We start from the raw sequence: 26,312 nt of genomic DNA, 5'->3' as shown, positions 1-26,312 counted from the left end.
CTCTGCTGATAGACAGGTGTAGCAGTGGTAAGGTGTTGGGTCTCTGCTTATAGACAGGTGTAGCAGTGGTAAGGTGTTGGGACTCTGCTGATAGCCGGGTGTAGCAGTGGTAAGGTGTTGGGACTCTGCTGATAGACAGGTGTAGCAGTGGTAAGGTGATGGGACTCTGCTTATAGACTGGTGTATCAGTGGTTTGATGTTGTGACTCTGCTGATAGCCAGGTGTAGCAGTGGTAAGGTGTTGGGACTCTGCTGATAGACAGGTGTAGCAGTGGTAAGGTGTTGGGACTCTGCTGATAGACAGGTGTAGCAGTGGTAAGGTGTTGGGACTCTGCTGATAGACAGGTGTAGCAGTGGTAAGGTGATGGGACTCTGCTGATAGACAGGTGTAGCAGTGGTAAGGTGTTGGGTCTCTGCTGATAGCCAGGTGTAGCAATGGTAAGGTGTTGGGACTCTGCTGATAGCCAGGTGTAGCAGTGGTAAGATGTTGGGACTCTGCTTATAGACAGGTGTATCAGTGGTTTGATGTTGTGACTCTGCTGATAGCCAGGTGTAGCAGTGGTAAGGTGTTGGGACTCTGCTGATAGACAGGTGTAGCAGTGGTAAGGTGTTGGGACTCTGCTGATAGACAGGTGTAGCAGTGGTAAGGTGTTGGGACTCTGCTGATAGACAGGTGTAGCAGTGGTAAGGTGTTGGGACTCTGCTTATAGACAGGTGTAGCAGTGGTAAGGTGATGGGACTCTGCTTATAGACAGGTGTAGCAGTGGTAAGGTGATGGGACTCTGCTGATAGACAGGTGTAGCAGTGGTAAGGTGATGGGACTCTGCTGATAGACAGGTGTAGCAGTGGTAAGGTGTTGGGTCTCTGCTGATAGCCAGGTGTAGCAATGGTAAGGTGTTGGGACTCTGCTGATAGCCAGGTGTAACAGTGGTAAGGTGATGGAACTCTGCTTATAGACAGGTGTAGCTGTGGTAAGATGTATGGGGTCTCTGCTGATAGCCAGGTGTAGCAGTGGTAAGGTGATGGTACTCTGCTGATAGACAGGTGTAGCAATGGTATGGTGTTGGGACTCTGCTGATAGACAGGTGTAGCAGTGGTAAGATGTTGGGACTCTGCTTATAGACAGGTGTAGCAGTGGTAAGGTGATGGGACTCTGCTGATAGACAGGTGTAGCAGTGGTAAGGTGTTGGGACTCTGCTTATAGACAGGTGTAGCAGTGGTAAGGTGTTGGGACTCTGCTGATAGCCGGGTGTAGCAGTGGTAAGGTGTTGGGACTCTGCTGATAGACAGGTGTAGCAGTGGTAAGGTGTTGGGACTCTGCTGATAGCCAGGTATATCAGTGGTAAGGTGTTGGGACTCTGCTGATAGACAGGTGTAGCAGTGGTAAGGTGTTGGGACTCTGCTGATAGCCAGGTGTAGCAGTGGTAAGGTGTTGTGACTCTGCTGATAGCCAGGTGTATCAGTGGTAAGGTGTTGGGACTCTGCTGATAGCCAGGTGTAACAGTGGTAAGGTGTTGGGACTCTGCTGATAGCCAGGTGTATCAGTGGTAAAGTGTTGGGACTCTGCTGATAGCCAGGTGTAGCATTGGTAAGGTGTTGTGACTCTGCTGATAGCCAGGTGTATCAGTGGTAAGGTGTTGGGACTCTGCTGATAGACAGGTGTAGCAGTGGTAAGGTGATGGGACTCTGCTGATAGACAGGTGTAGCAGTGGTAAGGTGTTGGGACTCTGCTGATAGACAGGTGTAGCAGTGGTAAGGTGTTGGGACTCTGCTGATAGACAGGTGTAGCAGTGGTAAGGTGTTGGGACTCTGCTTATAGACAGGTGTAGCAGTGGTAAGGTGATGGGACTCTGCTTATAGACAGGTGTAGCAGTGGTAAGGTGATGGGACTCTGCTGATAGACAGGTGTAGCAGTGGTAAGGTGATGGGACTCTGCTGATAGACAGGTGTAGCAGTGGTAAGGTGTTGGGTCTCTGCTGATAGCCAGGTGTAGCAATGGTAAGGTGTTGGGACTCTGCTGATAGCCAGGTGTAACAGTGGTAAGGTGATGGAACTCTGCTTATAGACAGGTGTAGCTGTGGTAAGATGTATGGGGTCTCTGCTGATAGCCAGGTGTAGCAGTGGTAAGGTGATGGTACTCTGCTGATAGACAGGTGTAGCAATGGTAAGGTGTTGGGACTCTGCTGATAGACAGGTGTAGCAGTGGTAAGATGTTGGGACTCTGCTTATAGACAGGTGTAGCAGTGGTAAGGTGATGGGACTCTGCTGATAGACAGGTGTAGCAGTGGTAAGGTGTTGGGACTCTGCTTATAGACAGGTGTAGCAGTGGTAAGGTGTTGGGACTCTGCTGATAGCCGGGTGTAGCAGTGGTAAGGTGTTGGGACTCTGCTGATAGACAGGTGTAGCAGTGGTAAGGTGTTGGGACTCTGCTGATAGCCAGGTATATCAGTGGTAAGGTGTTGGGACTCTGCTGATAGACAGGTGTAGCAGTGGTAAGGTGTTGGGACTCTGCTGATAGCCAGGTGTAGCAGTGGTAAGGTGTTGTGACTCTGCTGATAGCCAGGTGTATCAGTGGTAAGGTGTTGGGACTCTGCTGATAGCCAGGTGTAACAGTGGTAAGGTGTTGGGACTCTGCTGATAGCCAGGTGTATCAGTGGTAAGGTGTGGGGACTCTGCTGATAGCCAGGTGTAGCATTGGTAAGGTGATGGGACTCTGCTGATAGCCAGGTGTATCAGTGGTAAGGTGTTGGGACTCTGCTGATAGACAGGTGTAGCAGTGGTAAGGTGATGGGACTCTGCTGATAGACAGGTGTAGCAGTGGTAAGGTGTTGGGACTCTGCTGATAGACAGGTGTAGCAGTGGTAAGGTGTTGGGACTCTGCTGATAGACAGGTGTAGCAGTGGTAAGGTGTTGGGACTCTGCTTATAGACAGGTGTAGCAGTGGTAAGGTGATGGGACTCTGCTGATAGACAGGTGTAGCAATGGTAAGGTGTTGGGACTCTGCTTATAGACAGGTGTAGCAGTGGTAAGGTGTTGGGACTCTGCTTATCGACAGGTGTAGCAGTGGTAAGGTGTTGGGACTCTGCTGATAGACTGTTGTAGCAGTGGTAAGGTGTTGGGACTCTGCTTATAGACAGGTGTAGCAGTGGTAAGGTGTTGGGACTCTGCTGATAGACAGGTGTAGCAGTGGTAAGGTGTTGGGACTCTGCTGATAGACAGGTGTAGCAGTGGTAAGGTGTTGGGACTCTGCTGATAGCCAGGTGTAGCAGTGGTAAGGTGTTGGGACTCTGCTTATAGACAGGTGTAGCAGTGGTAAGGTGTTGGGACTCTGCTGATAGCCAGGTGTAGCAGTGGTAAGGTGTTGGGACTCTGCTTATAGACAGGTGTAGCAGTGGTAAGGTGTTGGGACTCTGCTTATAGACAGGTGTAGCAGTGGTAAGGTGTTGGGACTCTGCTGATAGCCAGGTGTAGCAGTGGTAAGGTGTTGGGACTCTGCTTATAGACAGGTGTAGCAGTGGTAAGGTGTTGGGACTCTGCTTATAGACAGGTGTAGCAGTGGTAAGGTGATGGGACTCTGCTGATAGCCAGGTGTAGCAGTGGTAAGGTGTTGGGACTCTGCTTATAGCCAGGTGTAGCAGTGGTAAGGTGTTGGGACTCTGCTTATAGACAGGTGTAGCAGTGGTAAGGTGTTGGGACTCTGCTGATAGCCAGGTGTAGCAGTGGTAAGGTGATGGGACTCTGCTGATAGCCAGGTGTAGCAGTGGTAAGGTGTTGGGACTCTGCTTATAGACAGGTGTAGCAGTGGTAAGGTGTTGGGACTCTGCTTATAGACAGGTGTAGCAGTGGTAAGGTGTTGGGACTCTGCTTATAGACAGGTGTAGCAGTGGTAAGGTGTTGGGACTCTGCTTATAGCCAGGTGTATCAGTGGTAAGGTGTTGGGACTCTGCTTATAGACAGGTGTAGCAGTGGTAAGGTGTTGGGACTCTGCTGATAGACAGGTGTAGCAGTGGTAAGGTGTTGGGACTCTGCTTATAGACAGGTGTAGCAGTGGTAAGGTGTTGGGACTCTGCTGATAGACAGGTGTAGCAGTGGTAAGGTGTTGGGACTCTGCTGATAGACAGGTGTAGCAGTGGTAAGGTGTTGGGACTCTGCTGATAGCCAGGTGTAGCAGTGGTAAGGTGTTGGGACTCTGCTGATAGCCAGGTGTAGCAGTGGTAAGGTGTTGGGACTCTGCTGATAGCCAGGTGTAGCAGTGGTAAGGTGTTGGGACTCTGCTTATAGACAGGTGTAGCAGTGGTAAGGTGTTGGGACTCTGCTGATAGACAGGTGTAGCAGTGTTAAGATGTTGGGACTCTGCTGATAGACAGGTGTAGCAGTGGTAAGGTGATGGGACTCTGCTGATAGACAGGTGTAGCAGTGGTAAGGTGATGGGACTCTGCTGATAGCCAGGTGTAGCAGTGGTAAGGTGTTGGGACTCTGCTGATAGACAGGTGTAGCAGTGGTAAGGTGTTGGGACTCTGCTGATAGACAGGTGTAGCAGTGGTAAGGTGTTGGGACTCTGCTGATAGCCAGGTGTAGCAGTGGTAAGGTGTTGGGACTCTGCTGATAGACAGGTGTAGCAGTGGTAAGGTGTTGGGACTCTGCTGATAGACAGGTGTAGCAGTGGTAAGATGTTGTGACTCTGCTGATAGCCAGGTGTAGCAGTGGTAAGGTGTTGGGACTCTGCTTATAGACAGGTGTAGCAGTGGTAAGATGTTGGGACTCTGCTTATAGACAGGTGTAGCAGTGGTAAGGTGATGGGACTCTGCTGATAGCCAGGTGTAGCAGTGGTAAGGTGTTGGGACTCTGCTGATAGCCAGGTGTAGCAGTGGTAAGGTGATGGGACTCTGCTGATAGCCAGGTGTAGCAGTGGTAAGGTGTTGGGACTCTGCTGATAGCCAGGTGTAGCAGTGGTAAGGTGTTGGGACTCTGCTGATAGCCAGGTGTAGCAGTGGTAAGGTGATGGGACTCTGCTGATAGACAGGTGTAGCAGTGGTAAGGTGATGGGACTCTGCTGATAGACAGGTGTAGCAGTGGTAAGATGTTGTGACTCTGCTGATAGCCAGGTGTAGCAGTGGTAAGGTGATGGGACTCTGCTGATAGACAGGTGTAGCAGTGGTAAGGTGATGGGACTCTGCTGATAGACAGGTGTAGCAGTGGTAAGGTGTTGGGACTCTGCTTATAGACAGGTGTAGCAGTGGTAAGATGTTGTGACTCTGCTGATAGCCAGGTGTAGCAGTGGTAAGGTGTTGGGACTCTGCTTATAGACAGGTGTAGCAGTGGTAAGATGTTGGGACTCTGCTGATAGACAGGTGTAGCAGTGGTAAGGTGTTGGGACTCTGCTGATAGCCAGGTGTAGCAGTGGTAAGGTGTTGGGACTCTGCTGATAGACAGGTGTAGCAGTGGTAAGGTGATGGGACTCTGCTGATAGCCAGGTGTAGCAATGGTAAGGTGTTGGGACTCTGCTGATAGCCAGGTGTAGCAGTGGTAAGGTGATGGGACTCTGCTGATAGACAGGTGTAGCAATGGTAAGGTGTTGGGACTCTGCTGATAGCCAGGTGTAGCAGTGGTAAGGTGATGGGACTCTGCTGATAGACAGGTGTAGCAGTGGTAAGGTGATGGGACTCTGCTTATAGACAGGTGTAGCAGTGGTAAGATGTTGTGACTCTGCTGATAGCCAGGTGTAGCAGTGGTAAGGTGTTGGGACTCTGCTTATAGACAGGTGTAGCAGTGGTAAGATGTTGGGACTCTGCTGATAGACAGGTGTAGCAGTGGTAAGGTGTTGGGACTCTGCTGATAGCCAGGTGTAGCAGTGGTAAGGTGTTGGGACTCTGCTGATAGACAGGTGTAGCAGTGGTAAGGTGATGGGACTCTGCTGATAGCCAGGTGTAGCAATGGTAAGGTGTTGGGACTCTGCTGATAGCCAGGTGTAGCAGTGGTAAGGTGATGGGACTCTGCTGATAGACAGGTGTAGCAATGGTAAGGTGTTGGGACTCTGCTGATAGCCAGGTGTAGCAGTGGTAAGGTGATGGGACTCTGCTGATAGACAGGTGTAGCAGTGGTAAGGTGATGGGACTCTGCTGATAGCCAGGTGTAGCAGTGGTAAGGTGTTGGGACTCTGCTTATAGACAGGTGTAGCAGTGGTAAGGTGATGGGACTCTGCTTATAGACAGGTGTAGCAGTGGTAAGGTTTTGGGACTCTGCTGATAGACAGGTGTAGCAGTGGTAAGATGTTGGGACTCTGCTGATAGCCAGGTGTAGCAGTGGTAAGGTGCTGGGACTCTGCTGATAGCCAGGTGTAGCAGTGGTAAGGTGATGGGACTCTGCTGATAGACAGGTGTAGCAGTGGTAAGGTGTTGGGACTCTGCTGATAGACAGGTGTAGCAGTGGTAAGGTGATGGGACTCTGCTGATAGCCAGGTGTAGCAGTGGTAAGGTGTTGGGACTCTGCTTATAGACAGGTGTAGCAGTGGTAAGGTGATGGGACTCTGCTGATAGCCAGGTGTAGCAGTGGTAAGGTGATGGGACTCTGCTTATAGACAGGTGTAGCAGTGGTAAGGTGATGGGACTCTGCTGATAGCCAGATGTAGCAGTGGTAAGGTGATGGGACTCTGCTTATAGACAGGTGTAGCAGTGGTAAGGTGATGGGACTCTGCTGATAGCCAGGTGTAGCAGTGGTAAGGTGATGGGACTCTGCTGATAGCCAGGTGTAGCAGTGGTAAGGTGATGGGACTCTGCTTATAGACAGGTGTAGCAGTGGTAAGGTGATGGGACTCTGCTGATAGCCAGGTGTAGCAGTGGTAAGGTGATGGGACTCTGCTTATAGACAGGTGTAGCAGTGGTAAGGTGATGCGACTCTGCTTATAGACAGGTGTAGCAGTGGTAAGGTGATGGGACTCTGCTGATAGCCAGGTGTAGCAGTGGTAAGGTGTTGGGACTCTGCTGATAGCCAGGTGTAGCAGTGGTAAGGTGATGGGACTCTGCTTATAGACAGGTGTAGCAGTGGTAAGGTGATGGGACTCTGCTGATAGACAGGTGTAGCAGTGGTAAGGTGTTGGGACTCTGCTTATAGACAGGTGTAGCAGTGGTAAGGTGTTGGGACTCTGCTGATAGCCGGGTGTAGCAGTGGTAAGGTGTTGGGACTCTGCTGATAGACAGGTGTAGCAGTGGTAAGGTGTTGGGACTCTGCTGATAGCCAGGTGTAGCATTGGTAAGGTGTTGTGACTCTGCTGATAGCCAGGTGTATCAGTGGTAAGGTGTTGGGACTCTGCTGATAGCCAGGTGTAACAGTGGTAAGGTGTTGGGACTCTGCTGATAGCCAGGTGTATCAGTGGTAAGGTGTTGGGACTCTGCTGATAGCCAGGTGTAGCATTGGTAAGGTGTTGTGACTCTGCTGATAGCCAGGTGTATCAGTGGTAAGGTGTTGGGACTCTGCTGATAGCCAGGTGTAGCATTGGTAAGGTGTTGTGACTCTGCTGATAGCCAGGTGTAACAGTGGTAAGGTGCTGGGACTCTGCTGATAGCCAGGTGTAGCAGTGGTAAGGTGTTGGGACTCTGCTTATAGACAGGTGTAGCAGTGGTAAGATGTTGGGACTCTGCTTATAGACAGGTGTAGCAGTGGTAAGATGTTGGGACTCTGCTGATAGACAGGAGTAGCAATGGTAAGGTGTTGGGACTCTGCTGATAGCCAGGTGTAGCAGTGGTAAGGTGATGGGACTCTGCTGATAGACAGGTGTAGCAATGGTAAGGTGTTGGGACTCTGCTGATAGCCAGGTGTAGCAGTGGTAAGGTGATGGGACTCTGCTGATAGACAGGTGTAGCAGTGGTAAGATGTTGGGACTCTGCTGATAGCCAGGTGTAGCAGTGGTAAGGTGCTGGGACTCTGCTGATAGCCAGGTGTAGCAGTGGTAAGGTGATGGGACTCTGCTGATAGACAGGTGTAGCAGTGGTAAGGTGTTGGGACTCTGCTGATAGACAGGTGTAGCAGTGGTAAGGTGATGGGACTCTGCTGATAGCCAGGTGTAGCAGTGGTAAGGTGTTGGGACTCTGCTTATAGACAGGTGTAGCAGTGGTAAGGTGATGGGACTCTGCTGATAGCCAGGTGTAGCAGTGGTAAGGTGATGGGACTCTGCTTATAGACAGGTGTAGCAGTGGTAAGGTGATGGGACTCTGCTGATAGCCAGATGTAGCAGTGGTAAGGTGATGGGACTCTGCTTATAGACAGGTGTAGCAGTGGTAAGGTGATGGGACTCTGCTGATAGCCAGGTGTAGCAGTGGTAAGGTGATGGGACTCTGCTGATAGCCAGGTGTAGCAGTGGTAAGGTGATGGGACTCTGCTTATAGACAGGTGTAGCAGTGGTAAGGTGATGGGACTCTGCTGATAGCCAGGTGTAGCAGTGGTAAGGTGATGGGACTCTGCTTATAGACAGGTGTAGCAGTGGTAAGGTGATGCGACTCTGCTTATAGACAGGTGTAGCAGTGGTAAGGTGATGGACTCTGCTGATAGCCAGGTGTAGCAGTGGTAAGGTGTTGGGACTCTGCTGATAGCCAGGTGTAGCAGTGGTAAGGTGATGGGACTCTGCTTATAGACAGGTGTAGCAGTGGTAAGGTGATGGGACTCTGCTGATAGACAGGTGTAGCAGTGGTAAGGTGTTGGGACTCTGCTTATAGACAGGTGTAGCAGTGGTAAGGTGTTGGGACTCTGCTGATAGCCGGGTGTAGCAGTGGTAAGGTGTTGGGACTCTGCTGATAGACAGGTGTAGCAGTGGTAAGGTGTTGGGACTCTGCTGATAGCCAGGTGTAGCATTGGTAAGGTGTTGTGACTCTGCTGATAGCCAGGTGTATCAGTGGTAAGGTGTTGGGACTCTGCTGATAGCCAGGTGTAACAGTGGTAAGGTGTTGGGACTCTGCTGATAGCCAGGTGTATCAGTGGTAAGGTGTTGGGACTCTGCTGATAGCCAGGTGTAGCATTGGTAAGGTGTTGTGACTCTGCTGATAGCCAGGTGTATCAGTGGTAAGGTGTTGGGACTCTGCTGATAGCCAGGTGTAGCATTGGTAAGGTGTTGTGACTCTGCTGATAGCCAGGTGTAACAGTGGTAAGGTGCTGGGACTCTGCTGATAGCCAGGTGTAGCAGTGGTAAGGTGTTGGGACTCTGCTTATAGACAGGTGTAGCAGTGGTAAGATGTTGGGACTCTGCTTATAGACAGGTGTAGCAGTGGTAAGATGTTGGGACTCTGCTGATAGACAGGAGTAGCAATGGTAAGGTGTTGGGACTCTGCTGATAGCCAGGTGTAGCAGTGGTAAGGTGATGGGACTCTGCTGATAGACAGGTGTAGCAATGGTAAGGTGTTGGGACTCTGCTGATAGCCAGGTGTAGCAGTGGTAAGGTGATGGGACTCTGCTGATAGACAGGTGTAGCAATGGTAAGGTGTTGGGACTCTGCTGATAGACAGGTGTAGCAGTGGTAAGATGTTGGGACTCTGCTGATAGACAGGTGTAGCAGTGGTAAGGTGATGGGACTCTGCTGATAGCCAGGTGTAGCAGTGGTAAGGTGTTGGGACTCTGCTTATAGACAGGTGTAGCAGTGGTAAGGTGATGGGACTCTGCTTATAGACAGGTGTAGCAGTGGTAAGATGTTGGGACTCTGCTGATAGACAGGTGTAGCAGTGGTAAGGTGTTGGGACTCTGCTGATAGCCAGGTGTAGCAGTGGTAAGGTGTTGGGACTCTGCTGATAGCCAGGTGTAGCAGTGGTAAGGTGATGGGACTCTGCTGATAGACAGGTGTAGCAATGGTAAGGTGTTGGGACTCTGCTGATAGCCAGGTGTAGCAGTGGTAAGGTGATGGAACTCTGCTGATAGACAGGTGTAGCAATGGTAAGGTGTTGGGACTCTGCTGATAGCCAGGTGTAGCAGTGGTAAGGTGATGGGACTCTGCTGATAGACAGGTGTAGCAATGGTAAGGTGTTGGGACTCTGCTGATAAACAGGTGTAGCAGTGGTAAGATGTTGGGACTCTGCTGATAGACAGGTGTAGCAGTGGTAAGGTGATGGGACTCTGCTGATAGCCAGGTGTAGCAGTGGTAAGGTGTTGGGACTCTGCTTATAGACAGGTGTAGCAGTGGTAAGGTGATGGGACTCTGCTTATAGACAGGTGTAGCAGTGGTAAGGTTTTGGGACTCTGCTGATAGACAGGTGTAGCAGTGGTAAGGTGATGGGACTCTGCTGATAGACAGGTGTAGCAGTGGTAAGGTGTTGGGACTCTGCTGATAGCCAGGTGTAGCAGTGGTAAGGTGATGGGACTCTGCTTATAGACAGGTGTAGCAGTGGTAAGGTGTTGGGACTCTGCTTATAGACAGGTGTAGCAGTGGTAAGGTGTTGGGACTCTGCTTATAGACAGGTGTAGCAGTGGTAAGATGTTGGGACTCTGCTGATAGCCAGGTGTAGCAGTGGTAAGGTGATGGGACTCTGCTGATAGACAGGTGTAGCAGTGGTAAGGTGTTGGGACTCTGCTGATAGCCAGGTGTAGCAGTGGTAAGGTGATGGGACTCTGCTTATAGACAGGTGTAGCAGTGGTAAGGTGATGGGACTCTGCTGATAGACAGGTGTAGCAGTGGTAAGGTGTTGGGACTCTGCTGATAGACAGGTGTAGCAGTGGTAAGGTGATGGGACTCTGCTGATAGACAGGTGTAGCAGTGGTAAGGTGTTGGGACTCTGCTGATAGCCAGGTGTAGCAGTGGTAAGGTGATGGGACTCTGCTTATAGACAGGTGTAGCAGTGGTAAGGTGATGGGACTCTGCTGATAGACAGGTGTAGCAGTGGTAAGGTGTTGGGACTCTGCTGATAGACAGGTGTAGCAGTGGTAAGGTGATGGGACTCTGCTGATAGCCAGGTGTAGCAGTGGTAAGGTGTTGGGACTCTGCTTATAGACAGGTGTAGCAGTGGTAAGGTGATGGGACTCTGCTGATAGCCAGGTGTAGCAGTGGTAAGGTGATGGGACTCTGCTTATAGACAGGTGTAGCAGTGGTAAGGTGATGGGACTCTGCTGATAGCCAGGTGTAGCAGTGGTAAGGTGATGGGACTCTGCTTATAGACAGGTGTAGCAGTGGTAAGGTGATGGGACTCTGCTGATAGCCAGGTGTAGCAGTGGTAAGGTGATGGGACTCTGCTGATAGCCAGGTGTAGCAGTGGTAAGGTGATGGGACTCTGCTTATAGACAGGTGTAGCAGTGGTAAGGTGATGGGACTCTGCTGATAGCCAGGTGTAGCAGTGGTAAGGTGATGGGACTCTGCTTATAGACAGGTGTAGCAGTGGTAAGGTGATGGGACTCTGCTTATAGACAGGTGTAGCAGTGGTAAGGTGATGGGACTCTGCTGATAGCCAGGTGTAGCAGTGGTAAGGTGTTGGGACTCTGCTGATAGCCAGGTGTAGCAGTGGTAAGGTGATGGGACTCTGCTTATAGACAGGTGTAGCAGTGGTAAGATGATGCGACTCTGCTTATAGACAGGTGTAGCAGTGGTAAGGTGATGGGACTCTGCTGATAGCCAGGTGTAGCAGTGGTAAGGTGTTGGGACTCTGCTGATAGCCAGGTGTAGCAGTGGTAAGGTGATGGGACTCTGCTTATAGACAGGTGTAGCAGTGGTAAGGTGATGGGACTCTGCTGATAGACAGGTGTAGCAGTGGTAAGGTGTTGGGACTCTGCTTATAGACGGGTGTAGCAGTGGTAAGGTGTTGGGACTCTGCTGATAGCCGGGTGTAGCAGTGGTAAGGTGTTGGGACTCTGCTGATAGACAGGTGTAGCAGTGGTAAGGTGTTGGGACTCTGCTGATAGCCAGGTGTAGCATTGGTAAGGTGTTGTGACTCTGCTGATAGCCAGGTGTATCAGTGGTAAGGTGTTGGGACTCTGCTGATAGCCAGGTGTAACAGTGGTAAGGTGTTGGGACTCTGCTGATAGCCAGGTGTATCAGTGGTAAGGTGTTGGGACTCTGCTGATAGCCAGGTGTAGCATTGGTAAGGTGTTGTGACTCTGCTGATAGCCAGGTGTATCAGTGGTAAGGTGTTGGGACTCTGCTGATAGCCAGGTGTAGCATTGGTAAGGTGTTGTGACTCTGCTGATAGCCAGGTGTAACAGTGGTAAGGTGCTGGGACTCTGCTGATAGCCAGGTGTAGCAGTGGTAAGGTGTTGGGACTCTGCTGATAGACAGGTGTAGCAGTGGTAAGGTGTTGGGACTCTGCTGATAGCCAGGTGTAGCAGTGGTAAGGTGATGGGACTCTGCTGATAGACAGGTGTAGCAATGGTAAGGTGTTGGGACTCTGCTGATAGCCAGGTGTAGCAGTGGTAAGGTGTTGGGACTCTGCTTATAGACAGGTGTAGCAGTGGTAAGGTGATGGGACTCTGCTTATAGACAGGTGTAGCAGTGGTAAGGTGATGGGACTCTGCTGATAGCCAGGTGTAGCAGTGGTAAGGTGATGGGACTCTGCTTATAGACAGGTGTAGCAGTGGTAAGGTGATGGGACTCTGCTGATAGCCAGGTGTAGCAGTGGTAAGGTGATGGGACTCTGCTGATAGCCAGGTGTAGCAGTGGTAAGGTGATGGGACTCTGCTTATAGACAGGTGTAGCAGTGGTAAGGTGATGGGACTCTGCTGATAGCCAGGTGTAGCAGTGGTAAGGTGATGGGACTCTGCTTATAGACAGGTGTAGCAGTGGTAAGGTGATGGGACTCTGCTTATAGACAGGTGTAGCAGTGGTAAGGTGATGGGACTCTGCTGATAGCCAGGTGTAGCAGTGGTAAGGTGTTGGGACTCTGCTGATAGCCAGGTGTAGCAGTGGTAAGGTGATGGGACTCTGCTTATAGACAGGTGTAGCAGTGGTAAGGTGATGGGACTCTGCTGATAGACAGGTGTAGCAGTGGTAAGGTGTTGGGACTCTGCTTATAGACAGGTGTAGCAGTGGTAAGGTGTTGGGACTCTGCTGATAGCCGGGTGTAGCAGTGGTAAGGTGTTGGGACTCTGCTGATAGACAGGTGTAGCAGTGGTAAGGTGTTGGGACTCTGCTGATAGACAGGTGTAGCAGTGGTAAGGTGTTGGGACTCTGCTGATAGCCAGGTGTAGCATTGGTAAGGTGTTGTGACTCTGCTGATAGCCAGGTGTATCAGTGGTAAGGTGTTGGGACTCTGCTGATAGCCAGGTGTAACAGTGGTAAGGTGTTGGGACTCTGCTGATAGCCAGGTGTATCAGTGGTAAGGTGTTGGGACTCTGCTGATAGCCAGGTGTAGCATTGGTAAGGTGTTGTGACTCTGCTGATAGCCAGGTGTATCAGTGGTAAGGTGTTGGGACTCTGCTGATAGCCAGGTGTAGCATTGGTAAGGTGTTGTGACTCTGCTGATAGCCTGGTGTAACAGTGGTACGGTGCTGGGACTCTGCTGATAGACAGGTGTAGCAGGAGTAAGGTGTTGGGACTCTGCTGATAGCCAGGTGTAGCAGTGGTAAGGTGTTGGGACTCTGCTTATAGACAGGTGTAGCAGTGGTAAGATGTTGGGACTCTGCTGATAGCCAGGTGTAGCAGTGGTAAGGTGATGGGACTCTGCTGATAGACAGGTGTAGCAGTGGTAAGGTGTTGGGACTCTGCTGATAGCCAGGTGTAGCAGTGGTAAGGTGATGGGACTCTGCTTATAGACAGGTGTAGCAGTGGTAAGGTGATGGGACTCTGCTGATAGCCAGGTGTAGCAGTGGTAAGATGTTGTGACTCTGCTGATAAACAGGTGTAGCAGTGGTAAGGTGTTGGGACTCTGCTGATAGCCAGGTGTAGCAGTGGTAAGGTGATGGGACTCTGCTTATAGACAGGTGTAGCAGTGGTAAGGTGATGGGACTCTGCTGATAGACAGGTGTAGCAGTGGTAAGGTGTTGGGACTCTGCTGATAGCCAGGTGTAGCAGTGGTAAGGTGATGGGACTCTGCTTATAGACAGGTGTAGCAGTGGTAAGGTGATGGGACTCTGCTGATAGCCAGGTGTAGCAGTGGTAAGGTGATGGGACTCTGCTTATAGACAGGTGTAGCAGTGGTAAGGTGATGGGACTCTGCTTATAGACAGGTGTAGCAGTGGTAAGGTGTTGGGACTCTGCTGATAGCCAGGTGTAGCAGTGGTAAGGTGTTGGGACTCTGCTGATAGCCAGGTGTAGCAGTGGTAAGGTGTTGGGACTCTGCTTATAGACAGGTGTAGCAGTGGTAAGGTGATGGGACTCTGCTGATAGCCAGGTGTAGCAGTGGTAAGGTGATGGGACTCTGCTTATAGACAGGTGTAGCAGCGGTAAGGTGATGGGACTCTGCTGATAGCCAGGTGTAGCAGTGGTAAGGTGATGGGACTCTGCTTATAGACAGGTGTAGCAGTGGTAAGGTGATGGGACTCTGCTGATAGCCAGGTGTAGCAGTGGTAAGGTGATGGGACTCTGCTGATAGCCAGGTGTAGCAGTGGTAAGGTGATGGGACTCTGCTTATAGACAGGTGTAGCAGTGGTAAGGTGATGGGACTCTGCTGATAGCCAGGTGTAGCAGTGGTAAGGTGATGGGACTCTGCTTATAGACAGGTGTAGCAGTGGTAAGGTGATGCGACTCTGCTGATAGACAGGTGTAGCAGTGGTAAGGTGTTGGGACTCTGCTGATAGCCAGGTGTAGCATTGGTAAGGTGTTGTGACTCTGCTGATAGCCAGGTGTATCAGTGGTAAGGTGTTGGGACTCTGCTGATAGCCAGGTGTAACAGTGGTAAGGTGTTGGGACTCTGCTGATAGCCAGGTGTATCAGTGGTAAGGTGTTGGGACTCTGCTGATAGCCAGGTGTAGCATTGGTAAGGTGTTGTGACTCTGCTGATAGCCAGGTGTATCAGTGGTAAGGTGTTGGGACTCTGCTGATAGCCAGGTGTAGCATTGGTAAGGTGTTGTGACTCTGCTGATAGCCAGGTGTAACAGTGGTAAGGTGCTGGGACTCTGCTGATAGCCAGGTGTAGCAGTGGTAAGGTGTTGGGACTCTGCTTATAGACAGGTGTAGCAGTGGTAAGATGTTGGGACTCTGCTTATAGACAGGTGTAGCAGTGGTAAGATGTTGGGACTCTGCTGATAGACAGGAGTAGCAATGGTAAGGTGTTGGGACTCTGCTGATAGCCAGGTGTAGCAGTGGTAAGGTGATGGGACTCTGCTGATAGACAGGTGTAGCAGTGGTAAGGTGTTGGGACTCTGCTGATAGCCAGGTGTAGCAGTGGTAAGGTGATGGGACTCTGCTTATAGACAGGTGTAGCAGTGGTAAGGTGATGGGACTCTGCTGATAGCCAGGTGTAGCAGTGGTAAGGTGATGGGACTCTGCTTATAGACAGGTGTAGCAGTGGTAAGGTGATGGGACTCTGCTTATAGACAGGTGTAGCAGTGGTAAGGTGTTGGGACTCTGCTTATAGACAGGTGTAGCAGTGGTAAGATGTTGGGACTCTGCTTATAGACAGGTGTAGCAGTGGTAAGATGTTGGGACTCTGCTGATAGACAGGAGTAGCAATGGTAAGGTGTTGGGACTCTGCTGATAGCCAGGTGTAGCAGTGGTAAGGTGTTGGGACTCTGCTGATAGCCAGGTGTAGCAGTGGTAAGGTGATGGGACTCTGCTTATAGACAGGTGTAGCAGTGGTAAGGTGTTGGGACTCTGCTGATAGCCAGGTGTAGCAGTGGTAAGGTGTTGGGACTCTGCTGATAGCCAGGTGTAGCAGTGGTAAGGTGATGGGACTCTGCTGATAGCCAGGTGTAGCAGTGGTAAGGTGATGGGACTCTGCTTATAGACAGGTGTAGCAGTGGTAAGGTGATGGGACTCTGCTGATAGCCAGGTGTAGCAGTGGTAAGGTGATGGGACTCTGCTTATAGACAGGTGTAGCAGTGGTAAGGTGATGGGACTCTGCTGATAGCCAGGTGTAGCAGTGGTAAGGTGATGGGACTCTGCTGATAGCCAGGTGTAGCAGTGGTAAGGTGATGGGACTCTGCTGATAGCCAGGTGTAGCAGTGGTAAGGTGATGGGACTCTGCTGATAGCCAGGTGTAGCAGTGGTAAGGTGATGGGACTCTGCTTATAGACAGGTGTAGCAGTGGTAAGGTGATGCGACTCTGCTTATAGACAGGTGTAGCAGTGGTAAGGTGTTGGGACTCTGCTGATAGCCAGGTGTAGCAGTGGTAAGGTGATGGGACTCTGCTTATAGACAGGTGTAGCAGTGGTAAGGTGATGGGACTCTGCTGATAGACAGGTGTAGCAGTGGTAAGGTGTTGGGACTCTGCTTATAGACAGGTGTAGCAGTGGTAAGGTGTTGGGACTCTGCTGATAGCCGGGTGTAGCAGTGGTAAGGTGTTGGGACTCTGCTGATAGACAGGTGTAGCAGTGGTAAGGTGTTGGGACTCTGCTGATAGCCAGGTGTAGCATTGGTAAGGTGTTGTGACTCTGCTGATAGCCAGGTGTATCAGTGGTAAGGTGTTGGGACTCTGCTGATAGCCAGGTGTAACAGTGGTAAGGTGTTGGGACTCTGCTGATAGCCAGGTGTATCAGTGGTAAGGTGTTGGGACTCTGCTGATAGCCAGGTGTAGCATTGGTAAGGTGTTGTGACTCTGCTGATAGCCAGGTGTATCAGTGGTAAGGTGTTGGGACTCTGCTGATAGCCAGGTGTAGCATTGGTAAGGTGTTGTGACTCTGCTGATAGCCAGGTGTAACAGTGGTAAGGTGCTGGGACTCTGCTGATAGCCAGGTGTAGCAGTGGTAAGGTGTTGGGACTCTGCTTATAGACAGGTGTAGCAGTGGTAAGATGTTGGGACTCTGCTTATAGACAGGTGTAGCAGTGGTAAGATGTTGGGACTCTGCTGATAGACAGGAGTAGCAATGGTAAGGTGTTGGGACTCTGCTGATAGCCAGGTGTAGCAGTGGTAAGGTGATGGGACTCTGCTGATAGACAGGTGTAGCAATGGTAAGGTGTTGGGACTCTGCTGATAGCCAGGTGTAGCAGTGGTAAGGTGATGGGACTCTGCTGATAGACAGGTGTAGCAATGGTAAGGTGTTGGGACTCTGCTGATAGACAGGTGTAGCAGTGGTAAGATGTTGGGACTCTGCTGATAGACAGGTGTAGCAGTGGTAAGTAAGGTGATGGGACTCTGCTGATAGCCAGGTGTAGCAGTGGTAAGGTGTTGGGACTCTGCTTATAGACAGGTGTAGCAGTGGTAAGGTGATGGGACTCTGCTTATAGACAGGTGTAGCAGTGGTAAGATGTTGGGACTCTGCTGATAGACAGGTGTAGCAGTGGTAAGGTGTTGGGACTCTGCTGATAGCCAGGTGTAGCAGTGGTAAGGTGTTGGGACTCTGCTGATAGCCAGGTGTAGCAGTGGTAAGGTGATGGGACTCTGCTGATAGACAGGTGTAGCAATGGTAAGGTGTTGGGACTCTGCTGATAGCCAGGTGTAGCAGTGGTAAGGTGATGGGACTCTGCTGATAGACAGGTGTAGCAATGGTAAGGTGTTGCGACTCTGCTGATAGCCAGGTGTAGCAGTGGTAAGGTGATGGGACTCTGCTGATAGACAGGTGTAGCAGTGGTAAGGTGTTGGGACTCTGCTTATAGACAGGTGTAGCAGTGGTAAGATGTTGGGACTCTGCTTATAGACAGGTGTAGCAGTGGTAAGATGTTGGGACTCTGCTGATAGACAGGAGTAGCAATGGTAAGGTGTTGGGACTCTGCTGATAGCCAGGTGTAGCAGTGGTAAGGTGATGGGACTCTGCTGATAGACAGGTGTAGCAATGGTAAGGTGTTGGGACTCTGCTGATAGCCAGGTGTAGCAGTGGTAAGGTGATGGGACTCTGCTGATAGACAGGTGTAGCAATGGTAAGGTGTTGGGACTCTGCTGATAGACAGGTGTAGCAGTGGTAAGATGTTGGGACTCTGCTGATAGACAGGTGTAGCAGTGGTAAGTAAGGTGATGGGACTCTGCTGATAGCCAGGTGTAGCAGTGGTAAGGTGTTGGGACTCTGCTTATAGACAGGTGTAGCAGTGGTAAGGTGATGGGACTCTGCTTATAGACAGGTGTAGCAGTGGTAAGATGTTGGGACTCTGCTGATAGACAGGTGTAGCAGTGGTAAGGTGTTGGGACTCTGCTGATAGCCAGGTGTAGCAGTGGTAAGGTGTTGGGACTCTGCTGATAGCCAGGTGTAGCAGTGGTAAGGTGATGGGACTCTGCTGATAGACAGGTGTAGCAATGGTAAGGTGTTGGGACTCTGCTGATAGCCAGGTGTAGCAGTGGTAAGGTGATGGGACTCTGCTGATAGACAGGTGTAGCAATGGTAAGGTGTTGCGACTCTGCTGATAGCCAGGTGTAGCAGTGGTAAGGTGATGGGACTCTGCTGATAGACAGGTGTAGCAATGGTAAGGTGTTGGGACTCTGCTGATAAACAGGTGTAGCAGTGGTAAGATGTTGGGACTCTGCTGATAGACAGGTGTAGCAGTGGTAAGGTGATGGGACTCTGCTTATAGACAGGTGTAGCAGTGGTAAGGTTTTGGGACTCTGCTGATAGACAGGTGTAGCAGTGGTAAGATGTTGGGACTCTGCTGATAGCCAGGTGTAGCAGTGGTAAGGTGCTGGGACTCTGCTGATAGCCAGGTGTAGCAGTGGTAAGGTGATGGGACTCTGCTGATAGACAGGTGTAGCAGTGGTAAGGTGATGGGACTCTGCTGATAGACAGGTGTAGCAGTGGTAAGGTGATGGGACTCTGCTTATAGACAGGTGTAGCAGTGGTAAGGTGTTGGGACTCTGCTTATAGACAGGTGTAGCAGTGGTAAGGTGTTGGGACTCTGCTTATAGACAGGTGTAGCAGTGGTAAGATGTTGGGACTCTGCTGATAGCCAGGTGTAGCAGTGGTAAGGTGATGGGACTCTGCTGATAGACAGGTGTAGCAGTGGTAAGGTGTTGGGACTCTGCTGATAGCCAGGTGTAGCAGTGGTAAGGTGATGGGACTCTGCTTATAGACAGGTGTAGCAGTGGTAAGGTGATGGGACTCTGCTGATAGACAGGTGTAGCAGTGGTAAGGTGTTGGGACTCTGCTGATAGACAGGTGTAGCAGTGGTAAGGTGATGGGACTCTGCTGATAGCCAGGTGTAGCAGTGGTAAGGTGTTGGGACTCTGCTTATAGACAGGTGTAGCAGTGGTAAGGTGATGGGACTCTGCTGATAGCCAGGTGTAGCAGTGGTAAGGTGATGGGACTCTGCTTATAGACAGGTGTAGCAGTGGTAAGGTGATGGGACTCTGCTTATAGACAGGAGTAGCAATGGTAAGGTGTTGGGACTCTGCTGATAGCCAGGTGTAGCAGTGGTAAGGTGATGGGACTCTGCTGATAGACAGGTGTAGCAGTGGTAAGATGTTGGGACTCTGCTTATAGACAGGTGTAGCAGTGGTAAGATGTTGGGACTCTGCTGATAGACAGGAGTAGCAATGGTAAGGTGTTGGGACTCTGCTGATAGCCAGGTGTAGCAGTGGTAAGGTGATGGGACTCTGCTGATAGACAGGTGTAGCAATGGTAAGGTGTTGGGACTCTGCTGATAGCCAGGTGTAGCAGTGGTAAGGTGATGGGACTCTGCTGATAGACAGGTGTAGCAATGGTAAGGTGTTGGGACTCTGCTGATAGACAGGTGTAGCAGTGGTAAGATGTTGGGACTCTGCTGATAGACAGGTGTAGCAGTGGTAAGTAAGGTGATGGGACTCTGCTGATAGCCAGGTGTAGCAGTGGTAAGGTGTTGGGACTCTGCTTATAGACAGGTGTAGCAGTGGTAAGGTGATGGGACTCTGCTTATAGACAGGTGTAGCAGTGGTAAGATGTTGGGACTCTGCTGATAGACAGGTGTAGCAGTGGTAAGGTGTTGGGACTCTGCTGATAGCCAGGTGTAGCAGTGGTAAGGTGTTGGGACTCTGCTGATAGCCAGGTGTAGCAGTGGTAAGGTGATGGGAATCTGCTGATAGACAGGTGTAGCAATGGTAAGGTGTTGGGACTCTGCTGATAGCCAGGTGTAGCAGTGGTAAGGTGATGGGACTCTGCTGATAGACAGGTGTAGCAATGGTAAGGTGTTGCGACTCTGCTGATAGCCAGGTGTAGCAGTGGTAAGGTGATGGGACTCTGCTGATAGACAGGTGTAGCAATGGTAAGGTGTTGGGACTCTGCTGATAAACAGGTGTAGCAGTGGTAAGATGTTGGGACTCTGCTGATAGACAGGTGTAGCAGTGGTAAGGTGATGGGACTCTGCTTATAGACAGGTGTAGCAGTGGTAAGGTTTTGGGACCCTGCTGATAGACAGGTGTAGCAGTGGTAAGATGTTGGGACTCTGCTGATAGCCAGGTGTAGCAGTGGTAAGGTGATGGGACTCTGCTGATAGACAGGTGTAGCAGTGGTAAGGTGATGGGACTCTGCTGATAGACAGGTGTAGCAGTGGTAAGGTGATGGGACTCTGCTGATAGACAGGTGTAGCAGTGGTAAGGTGTTGGGACTCTGCTGATAGCCAGGTGTAGCAGTGGTAAGGTGATGGGACTCTGCTTATAGACAGGTGTAGCAGTGGTAAGGTGTTGGGACTCTGCTTATAGACAGGTGTAGCAGTGGTAAGGTGTTGGGACTCTGCTTATAGACAGGTGTAGCAGTGGTAAGATGTTGGGACTCTGCTGATAGCCAGGTGTAGCAGTGGTAAGGTGATGGGACTCTGCTGATAGACAGGTGTAGCAGTGGTAAGGTGTTGGGACTCTGCTGATAGCCAGGTGTAGCAGTGGTAAGGTGATGGGACTCTGCTTATAGACAGGTGTAGCAGTGGTAAGGTGATGGGACTCTGCTGATAGACAGGTGTAGCAGTGGTAAGGTGTTGGGACTCTGCTGATAGACAGGTGTAGCAGTGGTAAGGTGATGGGACTCTGCTGATAGCCAGGTGTAGCAGTGGTAAGGTGTTGGGACTCTGCTTATAGACAGGTGTAGCAGTGGTAAGGTGATGGGACTCTGCTGATAGCCAGGTGTAGCAGTGGTAAGGTGATGGGACTCTGCTTATAGACAGGTGTAGCAGTGGTAAGGTGATGGGACTCTGCTGATAGCCAGGTGTAGCAGTGGTAAGGTGATGGGACTCTGCTTATAGACAGGTGTAGCAGTGGTAAGGTGATGGGACTCTGCTGATAGCCAGGTGTAGCAGTGGTAAGGTGATGGGACTCTGCTGATAGCCAGGTGTAGCAGTGGTAAGGTGATGGGACTCTGCTTATAGACAGGTGTAGCAGTGGTAAGGTGATGGGACTCTGCTGATAGCCAGGTGTAGCAGTGGTAAGGTGATGGGACTCTGCTTATAGACAGGTGTAGCAGTGGTAAGGTGATGGGACTATGCTTATAGACAGGTGTAGCAGTGGTAAGGTGTTGGGACTCTGCTGATAGCCAGGTGTAGCAGTGGTAAGGTGATGGGACTCTGCTTATAGACAGGTGTAGCAGTGGTAAGGTGATGGGACTCTGCTTATAGACAGGTGTAGCAGTGGTAAGGTGTTGGGACTCTGCTGATAGACAGGTGTAGCAGTGGTAAGGTGATGGGAATCTGCTGATAGCCAGGTGTAGCAGTGGTAAGGTGTTGGGACTCTGCTTATAGACAGGTGTAGCAGTGGTAAGGTGATGGGACTCTGCTGATAGCCAGGTGTAGCAGTGGTAAGGTGATGGGACTCTGCTTATAGACAGGTGTAGCAGTGGTAAGGTGATGGGACTCTGCTTATAGACAGGAGTAGCAATGGTAAGGTGTTGGGACTCTGCTGATAGCCAGGTGTAGCAGTGGTAAGGTGATGGGACTCTGCTGATAGACAGGTGTAGCAGTGGTAAGATGTTGGGACTCTGCTTATAGACAGGTGTAGCAGTGGTAAGATGTTGGGACTCTGCTGATAGACAGGAGTAGCAATGGTAAGGTGTTGGGACTCTGCTGATAGCCAGGTGTAGCAGTGGTAAGGTGATGGGACTCTGCTGATAGACAGGTGTAGCAATGGTAAGGTGTTGGGACTCTGCTGATAGCCAGGTGTAGCAGTGGTAAGGTGATGGGACTCTGCTGATAGACAGGTGTAGCAATGGTAAGGTGTTGGGACTCTGCTGATAGACAGGTGTAGCAGTGGTAAGATGTTGGGACTCTGCTGATAGACAGGTGTAGCAGTGGTAAGTAAGGTGATGGGACTCTGCTGATAGCCAGGTGTAGCAGTGGTAAGGTGTTGGGACTCTGCTTATAGACAGGTGTAGCAGTGGTAAGGTGATGGGACTCTGCTTATAGACAGGTGTAGCAGTGGTAAGATGTTGGGACTCTGCTGATAGACAGGTGTAGCAGTGGTAAGGTGTTGGGACTCTGCTGATAGCCAGGTGTAGCAGTGGTAAGGTGTTGGGACTCTGCTGATAGCCAGGTGTAGCAGTGGTAAGGTGATGGGAATCTGCTGATAGACAGGTGTAGCAATGGTAAGGTGTTGGGACTCTGCTGATAGCCAGGTGTAGCAGTGGTAAGGTGATGGGACTCTGCTGATAGACAGGTGTAGCAATGGTAAGGTGTTGCGACTCTGCTGATAGCCAGGTGTAGCAGTGGTAAGGTGATGGGACTCTGCTGATAGACAGGTGTAGCAATGGTAAGGTGTTGGGACTCTGCTGATAAACAGGTGTAGCAGTGGTAAGATGTTGGGACTCTGCTGATAGACAGGTGTAGCAGTGGTAAGGTGATGGGACTCTGCTTATAGACAGGTGTAGCAGTGGTAAGGTTTTGGGACCCTGCTGATAGACAGGTGTAGCAGTGGTAAGATGTTGGGACTCTGCTGATAGCCAGGTGTAGCAGTGGTAAGGTGATGGGACTCTGCTGATAGACAGGTGTAGCAGTGGTAAGGTGATGGGACTCTGCTGATAGACAGGTGTAGCAGTGGTAAGGTGATGGGACTCTGCTGATAGACAGGTGTAGCAGTGGTAAGGTGTTGGGACTCTGCTGATAGCCAGGTGTAGCAGTGGTAAGGTGATGGGACTCTGCTTATAGACAGGTGTAGCAGTGGTAAGGTGTTGGGACTCTGCTTATAGACAGGTGTAGCAGTGGTAAGGTGTTGGGACTCTGCTTATAGACAGGTGTAGCAGTGGTAAGATGTTGGGACTCTGCTGATAGCCAGGTGTAGCAGTGGTAAGGTGATGGGACTCTGCTGATAGACAGGTGTAGCAGTGGTAAGGTGTTGGGACTCTGCTGATAGCCAGGTGTAGCAGTGGTAAGGTGATGGGACTCTGCTTATAGACAGGTGTAGCAGTGGTAAGGTGATGGGACTCTGCTGATAGACAGGTGTAGCAGTGGTAAGGTGTTGGGACTCTGCTGATAGACAGGTGTAGCAGTGGTAAGGTGATGGGACTCTGCTGATAGCCAGGTGTAGCAGTGGTAAGGTGTTGGGACTCTGCTTATAGACAGGTGTAGCAGTGGTAAGGTGATGGGACTCTGCTGATAGCCAGGTGTAGCAGTGGTAAGGTGATGGGACTCTGCTTATAGACAGGTGTAGCAGTGGTAAGGTGATGGGACTCTGCTGATAGCCAGGTGTAGCAGTGGTAAGGTGATGGGACTCTGCTTATAGACAGGTGTAGCAGTGGTAAGGTGATGGGACTCTGCTGATAGCCAGGTGTAGCAGTGGTAAGGTGATGGGACTCTGCTGATAGCCAGGTGTAGCAGTGGTAAGGTGATGGGACTCTGCTTATAGACAGGTGTAGCAGTGGTAAGGTGATGGGACTCTGCTGATAGCCAGGTGTAGCAGTGGTAAGGTGATGGGACTCTGCTTATAGACAGGTGTAGCAGTGGTAAGGTGATGGGACTATGCTTATAGACAGGTGTAGCAGTGGTAAGGTGTTGGGACTCTGCTGATAGCCAGGTGTAGCAGTGGTAAGGTGATGGGACTCTGCTTATAGACAGGTGTAGCAGTGGTAAGGTGATGGGACTCTGCTGATAGACAGGTGTAGCAGTGGTAAGGTGTTGGGACTCTGCTTATAGACAGGTGTAGCAGTGGTAAGGTGTTGGGACTCTGCTGATAGCCGGGTGTAGCAGTGGTAAGGTGTTGGGACTCTGCTGATAGACAGGTGTAGCAGTGGTAAGGTGTTGGGACTCTGCTGATAGACAGGTGTAGCAGTGGTAAGGTGTTGGGACTCTGCTGATAGCCAGGTGTAGCATTGGTAAGGTGTTGTGACTCTGCTGATAGCCAGGTGTATCAGTGGTAAGGTGTTGGGACTCTGCTGATAGCCAGGTGTAACAGTGGTAAGGTGTTGGGACTCTGCTGATAGCCAGGTGTATCAGTGGTAAGGTGTTGGGACTCTGCTTATAGCCAGGTGTAGCAGTGGTAAGGTGTTGGGACTCTGCTGATAGCCAGGTGTATCAGTGGTAAGGTGTTGGGACTCTGCTTATAGCCAGGTGTAGCAGTGGTAAGGTGTTGGGACTCTGCTGATAGACAGGTGTAGCAGTGGTAAGGTGTTGGGACTCTGCTTATAGACAGGTGTAGCAGTGGTAAGGTGATGGGACTCTGCTTATAGACAGGTGTAGCAGTGGTAAGGTGTTGGGACTCTGCTGATAGACAGGTGTAGCAGTGGTAAGGTGTTGGGACTCTGCTTATAGACAGGTGTAGCAGTGGTAAGGTGTTGGGACTCTGCTTATAGACAGGTGTAGCAGTGGTAAGGTGTTGGGACTCTGCTTATAGACAGGTGTAGCAGTGGTAAGGTGTTGGGACTCTGCTTATAGACAGGTGTAGCAGTGGTAAGGTGTTGGGACTCTGCTGATAGACAGGTGTAGCAGTGGTAAGGTGTTGGGACTCTGCTGATAGACAGGTGTAGCAGTGGTAAGGTGTTGGGACTCTGCTTATAGACAGGTGTAGCAGTGGTAAGATGTTGGGACTCTGCTGATAGACAGGTGTAGCAGTGGTAAGGTGTTGGGACTTTGCTTTTGGGACTCTGCTGTAGGGACTCTGCTGTTGGGACTCTGCTGTAGGGACTCTGCTGTAGGGACTCTGCTGTTGGGACTCTGCTGTTTGGACTCTGCTGTTGGGACTCTGCTGTTGGGACTCTGCTGTTGGGACTCTGCTGTTGGGACTCTGCTGTTGGGACTCTGCTGTAGGGACTCTGCTGTTGGGACTCTGCTGTTGGGACTCTGCTGTTGGGACTCTGCTGTAGGGACTCTGCTGTTGGGACTCTGCTGTTGGGACTCTGCTGTTGGGACTCTGCTGTTGGGACTCTGCTGTTGGGACAGCTTTCTGACGTTTGTCACCGTTGTAGTGCAATCAATGTATTGTTTAGTGTTGTGTTGCGTAGTGGCTTTGCTGACATGCATCTCCATTTTTTTGGGGGTGGGGTTTACATGCTAAAATCGCCTCTGGTTTATACACATTTTGCAATGCAGCTGACAGAAAATGTTGCTGTTTTAAAACAAGTTTCCTGAAATTCTATGCATTATGTCATGGCTAATATTGTGTCCTTTACTCAAACATGATAACAAAATCAATACTGCTAAATGTTCAATTCTCCCTGACTGTCTAGCTTTTATTTTGGTGATTTTTAGTTCTCAAAGATTATATTATAAAAAAATATATCGGTTCATTATCTTTGCTAAATACTTTCTACACACACCCTGTGGGTATTTAGCTCCATCTGATATAGTCATTACGATTATTTAGGCCATGGGATTAGATAAAGGTCAAAGTGCAGACAGACACTTCTGAGAATTAATCCCAGTCTGCCAGCTACCACTGTGTGTACAGTGTGTGTGTACAGTGTGTGTGTGTGTACAGTGTGTGTGTACAGTGTGTGTGTGTCAGGGGTTTATCTCCATCATCCTCATTGAAGGGTGCAGTATATTCTGCTAGTAAATGTGCTAGCCTGTTTCTCTGTTTCTCTGTCTAATAAGTGCAGCTGGGTCTCACTAACACAAACAAAACAGGAATATCTCTCTATTCCAACTCTGTTTGGTTGGCCTCAATACAGAAGATGACTGTCGGTTCCTTCTACTAGTAACTTAATGACAGAAGATATAGATGTTGGGGAAGGTGGTGTAATGGAGGTAGTGGAGCCTATACTGTCATCTGTCTGTCTCTCTCTGTCTCTCTTTGTGTGTATGTCTCTGTCTCTCTGTGTGTCTCTCTCTCTGTGTATCTCTCTGTGTCTTGCTCTCTCTGTGTATCTCTCTGTGTGTCTCTCTCTGTGTCTCGCTCTCTCTGTGTCTCTCTCTCTGTCTCTCTCTCTCTGTATCTCTCTGTGTCTCGCTCT

The 26,312-nt window shown here is 50.4% G+C and overlaps 1 protein-coding gene across 1 annotated transcript in view; it reads left to right on the top strand.

Annotated features, from left to right (window-relative positions):
- The window catches only part of LOC135571760 (ephrin-B1-like), a 259,368-nt gene that overhangs the window by 201,814 nt on the left and 31,242 nt on the right, over positions 1-26,312 (top strand). The window lies entirely within an intron of this gene.

This window comes from Oncorhynchus nerka, linkage group LG5, assembly GCF_034236695.1.
Source record: "Oncorhynchus nerka isolate Pitt River linkage group LG5, Oner_Uvic_2.0, whole genome shotgun sequence".
Classification (NCBI taxonomy): domain Eukaryota; kingdom Metazoa; phylum Chordata; class Actinopteri; order Salmoniformes; family Salmonidae; genus Oncorhynchus; species Oncorhynchus nerka.
This window is presented reverse-complemented; position numbering and strand designations above follow the sequence as displayed.